Raw genomic sequence first — 5,829 nt, forward strand, 5'->3', positions numbered from 1 at the left:
TGTGTGTGTGTGTGTGTGTGTGTGTGTGTGTGTGTGTGTGTGTGTGTGTATATAATTATTTATATATTTACAGTTAATATTAATTATATATATATATATTCATCATAAATATGTGTAAAATAATAAACATTTAAAATAAATAAAAAAGCTGATCTTGATCAATCAGTGAAAGTTTGTGTTCCCTCATCAGTGTGCAGTATTTCACTCAGTAGTCAGCAGCACTCGACTCTCACCACAGTGAAGGTGTGTGTTTATCCGGATAATAAAGCCCCTGCAGAAGAGTAAAGAGTGCTTCTAGACTACATGTCCCATGATGCAGTGCTGTGGGGAGTGTGTCATGTGACGATCGTGTGCGTGAGAGTCTGCTGTGGGTGTGTGCGCGCGCGCTCCACTACTGCTGACACATTACACTCAGAGCAGCGGAGGAGTCGCTCAGTGTAGTGCAGCGCGCGCGCGTGTGTGCGGGTCTCCAGATGGATATTATGGGATACACGTGCTTCAGCACTCTCTGGATATCACATGAGGATGATGCCGACTGCGCTCTACGGAGATGAGCAGGACTCAGTCTCGTGGATTATTTCACACACGCGGATTAACCTCACCATCACCTCCACATGTGGATTACACTCACCCCGCAGCCGGAGGACACACGGAGGATCTGGTAAGGTCGAGTTTAGGTCATTATATTGGCTTGATAGATGTGATGATGCTGACAGAGGAGAGGAGATTACTCATCTACTGAATACTTCTCTATATACAGTGTCAGCAGCAGATGTGTGGCGCTGAACTACACCTATACGTGTGTTGTAGATTGTCTTTAAGGGTCAGTTCACACATAAATCAACATTTGCTCACTGTATGAGGTCTTTCTCCTGTTGGACACTAAAGAAGATATTTTGAAGAATGTTGAAAACCAGTAACCATTGACTTCCATAGTCGTGAAATCAATGCGTTCAACATTCTTCAGAACATCTTCTTTAGTGCTCATCAGCAGAAAGACGCTCATAGAGGTGTATAACACCTGTCAGAGTGAGTCAATGAGGACCGAATGCTCATATTTGGGGTGAACTGCCCCTTTAGAGCAGCAGTGCTCAGCTTTCTGCAGGGTGTCATGTCTGCAGTGCTGTTACAACACGGAGAACATGTGGAGGAAATACTGAGATCTGTGTGTAAACGGCGTTTAATCAGCGGTTAGTGTTTACAGTAGCCTGTATAATGGTTAGTAAATAGACACACACACGCATCACTTCAGTTTATTGTATGCAAATCATATGTAAATGACACAAGTGTTCAATGACAGCGCCTTTAAATGATCTTAATGCTCTTTCTGCAGACATCTGTAGGTGATAACCGGCTGTGTTAACCATCAGTGTGTGCTCACAGGATGCACTCGGGTTTATTAAGTCTGCTCTACTCATTCAGGAGGATGATGATGATGATGATGATGATGATGATGTGTCTGTTTATGCCTCATCTTGGCACTGTGACCGTTCATATGGATGTGATTCTGTATTTTGTAGGTGTTTCTCTTCATGTGTGTGTGTGTACTGGCTCTTCTGTGTGTATTCCTCATTGTTTTCATGTATTGTGAGTCGGACAGATTCATATATTCATATATCATGTTCAGGGTGTGGTTAATCTGAATATGCTGTGGTTATGGACGGGTCTGTGCACTCAGTGAGGTTCATCTGTTGACATTAATGAGCTGAGCTAAAGTCGACTATACAGACGTGTTGATTAATCACAGCAGAGGGTAATCCATCAGCTAATGCAGAATAACTCCATCAAATCAACAGGTCATAACCATCATCTTATTAAATGATGTTAATTCAGTTGAGCTTTCTCTCATGTTCAGCTGATGTTAAATGCAGTAACTCACCTGTACCTCTGACACTCTGCTGTGTTTACTGTGAACAGCAGAGCCACACGCTGAGTGTTATCCCTGACACAGTCATCAGCTCTCAGTATAGTGGAGATGAAGCACAGAAGTGGATTCAGAGCACACACACATACTCAATGTTGGCCTGTAGATGATCTGAGCAGGTATAATTGTGATGTTCTGTGTGTATTGATGGTTATTAATGGTAAACCCATGTGGACTGGCTTATTTCCTGATAAAACAAAGACTATAATAAGAACATAGCAATAGCTGGTGGTGCGGTGTCTGTCAGGTGACTGGTTCAGGTGTGCATGTTCTCCCTGTGTTGGTGTGGGTTTCCTCCACAGTCCAAACACATGCGCTATAGGGGAACTGATCAACTACACAGGCTGTAGTGTATGAGTGTGAATGGGTGTTTCCCAGTACTGGGTTGTGGCCAGAAGGGTATTTGCTGTGTAAAACAAATGCTGGAATAGTTGTCGGTTCATTCCGCAGTGGTGACCCCTGATTAGTAAGGGAGTAAGCTGCAGGAGATTGACTGAATGTGGACTGATGTGATGATGACGGGATCTCAGAGAAGTGCAGTGAATCCAGTCAGTGTTGTGTGCTCAGTGTTTGTGTGTTGCACGAATGTGTTGTTCATGTAAATCTGACCAATCAGATGAGGCTGGTCATCAGCTGGAGCTGCACACTGCTGGAGGAGTGGAGAGACCCCCTCATGATGGTGAGGCGCTGTGGGTGTACAGCGCTATATAAACACACACACATTACACTACTGTACATTAGAGCAGTGGTAGTGTATAGAAAGGAAGAGCAGTAAATAAGGATATCCTGATGGTCAATGATGAGGGGCATCCTTCATCATATCTCTGTCAGCGGTCACCATCAGGTCATCAACGCTGTGCTCACAGGTGCGTGAGGAATAGGACACACCTCTGCTTTACAGCTCAGGTGATTACGCTTTTAAATTCCTCCTCTACCAGTAGCAGACTGGATATTTATTTAGAGGAGGGTGCCATGCACGTCTGTTTTAAATGATTTATTTATACAAATGCCAAAGGTGAAAGGTCAGATGTCTGTGTGTGTCTGTGTGTGTGTGTGTGTGTGTGTGTGTGTGTGTGTATACTGCAAATGAAATCTGCCTACGGGGACAGATAGAGCTAACTAACTAACTTACTAACTAACCTAACCCTAACTAACTATCATTGGAGCAAATAGGGAATGCAATAAATGCATATGCAGTGCTCTGAGCACACACACACACACACACACACACACACACACACACACACACACACACACACACACAGCCCTCTTTATCTGCTCCAGACGCAGCATATGGACAACAGCAGACCAGCACAGGCTGAAGAGGCTGCAGGCCAACACACACTGCAGATAACACGGAGTGTGTGTCCCCATTCTACACACTCTGAGATCCAGAAGCGTTCTGTAGACAAGCAGCAACTATAGTGTTGTGTTCAGACATCATGAGTCAACATGAAGAGAGTTTCTGTCATATTATTATTAATATTATTAATATAGGATAATCATATCCTGCTCATCTGATCAGATCATACAACATAAGCTGATAATAAACATCATGGACACCTCACAACCCTGACTACCATTACTGAAACTGTTAGAGGGGTTATCTGTCATTTAGGGTGGGGCTCTAAGTGTTTTGGGGGGGTGCTATCAGACATTTTGGGCGGAGCTATTTGTGTTTTGGGGCAGGACAAAATGGAGCTATCAGTGCTTTAGGGAGGAGCTATCAGTCTTTCAGGGAGGAGCTTTCAGTTCTTTAGGGAGGAGCTATCAGTCTTTCAGGGAGGAGCTTTCAGTTCTTTAGGGAGGAGCTATCAGTACTTTAGGGAGGAGCTATCAGTGCTTTAGGGAGGAGCTATCAGTCTTTCAGGGAGGAGCTATCAGTCTTTCAGGGAGGAGCTATCAGTCTTTCAGGGAGGAGCTATCAGTTCTTTAGGGAGGAGCTATCAGTGCTTTAGGGAGGAGCTATCAGTCTTTTAGGGAGGAGCTATCAGTCTTTCAGGGAGGAGCTATCAGTCTTTCAGGGAGGAGCTATCTGTCTTTTAGGGAGGAGCTATCAGTTCTTTAGGGAGGAGCTATCAGTGCTTTAGGGAGGAGCTATCAGTCTTTTAGGGAGGAGCTATCAGTGCTTTAGGGAGGAGCTATCAGTCTTTCAGGGAGGAGCTATCAGTTCTTTAGGGAGGAGCTATCAGTGCTTTAGGGAGGAGCTATCAGTCTTTTAGGGAGGAGCTATCAGTTCTTTAGGGAGGAGCTATCAGTGCTTTAGGGAGGAGCTATCAGTGCTTTAGGGAGGAGCTATCAGTCTTTTAGGGAGGAGCTATCAGTCTTTCAGGGAGGAGCTATCAGTCTTTCAGGGAGGAGCTATCTGTCTTTTAGGGAGGAGCTATCTGTCTTTTAGGGAGGAGCTATCTGTCTTTCAGGGAGGAGCTATCAGTGCTTTAGGGAGGAGCTATCAGTCTTTCAGGGAGGAGCTATCAGTTCTTTAGGGAGGAGCTATCAGTGCTTTAGGGAGGAGCTATCAGTCTTTTAGGGAGGAGCTATCAGTTCTTTAGGGAGGAGCTATCAGTGCTTTAGGGAGGAGCTATCAGTGCTTTAGGGAGGAGCTATCAGTCTTTCAGGGAGGAGCTATCAGTCTTTCAGGGAGGAGCTATCAGTCTTTCAGGGAGGAGCTATCTGTCTTTTAGGGAGGAGCTATCTGTCTTTTAGGGAGGAGCTATCAGTCTTTCAGGGAGGAGCTATCAGTCTTTCAGGGAGGAGCTATCTGTCTTTTAGGGAGGAGCTATCAGTGCTTTAGGGAGGAGCTATCAGTCTTTCAGGGAGGAGCTATCAGTCTTTCAGGGAGGAGTTTTCAGTTCTTAAGGGAGGAGTTATCAGTTCTTTAGGGAGGAGTTATCAGGTCTTTAGGGAGGAGTTATCAGTGTGAGTCTGGGTTTTATCCATTGGGTAATCCTCCATGTTATTGTCCACGGTGGATGAGTTCCTGCACCGCGCTGCGTTATTCTCTCTCTTCAGGACTGTTTGAATTGGATCTACATCACTATAGAGGACAGAGGAATAACGTCCGCCTCATGCAGTCTGTAATCAGGGCGCCGGCAGTGTGTGTGTTGAGCTGTGCTTCTGAAACTCTCTCCAGGCGGAGTGTGTGCTGGGTGAGCTCAGTTTCTGGAGGCTTCTGATGGGGGACTCCTGAACTGGAGCTGAATTGACCTTCAGTCCCCCTAGCGCTGAATGTGTGAGTGTGTTGTGCTCATAAACAGCTCTGAGTGTGTGTAAGTGTGCGCGCGATTGTGTGTGTGTGTGTGTGTGTGTCTGTGTGGTTGCAGGTGTTTACTGCTCTGACATATTATACATCTGTGGTAAACCGCAGGACTACACACACACACACACACACACACACACACACACACACACTGGGACTCTCTGACAGCGCTCTACATTAATGAAGGGTGATGATGAAGCAGGTTTAGGCTAGTGCTGGGTGCAGCTCGAGTATTGGGGAGATGTCGTTCACTCTCCAGTTGATCTGCTCTACATGTCTGTGTTGTGATGTGAACGTCTGCTTGTGTCTGTGAAGAGCTGAGGGTGATCTGCAGGTTCTGTAGGCGACTGCACATGCATACAGTACTCCAGGACAACATTTAGACTATGCTTGAACCCCGATGGTAATGTATTAAACTACTGTTCAAAGAGCACACATGAGAATATCAACAGTGTTGGATATTTATCTGGGCTGTGTGTCAGAAGACGTCTGTTAATATGAACTAATCTAACGTAAACTGCTGTATAAAACGTAAAATAACAGCCGTTAAATTACAGAAATATACAGTAAATAACAGATATGAAATGACAGAAATTAATTCAACAGAAATGTGAGTTTAAGGATATTTCTGTAATTTAATATCCCT

General features: G+C 44.8%; 1 long non-coding RNA gene across 1 annotated transcript in view; it reads left to right on the top strand.

The window, feature by feature from the left end:
- The first annotated feature begins 433 nt into the window (after positions 1-433).
- The window catches only part of LOC110366352 (uncharacterized), a 51,894-nt gene continuing 46,498 nt past the window's right edge, over positions 434-5,829 (top strand). Inside the window, 1 exon segment of the long non-coding RNA NR_147694.2 lies at positions 434-661. This is a non-coding gene — a long non-coding RNA (uncharacterized LOC110366352).

The sequence above is a fragment of the Danio rerio genome, chromosome 3 (assembly GCF_052040795.2).
Source record: "Danio rerio strain M-AB ecotype USA chromosome 3, GRCz13ab, whole genome shotgun sequence".
NCBI lineage: Eukaryota > Metazoa > Chordata > Actinopteri > Cypriniformes > Danionidae > Danio > Danio rerio.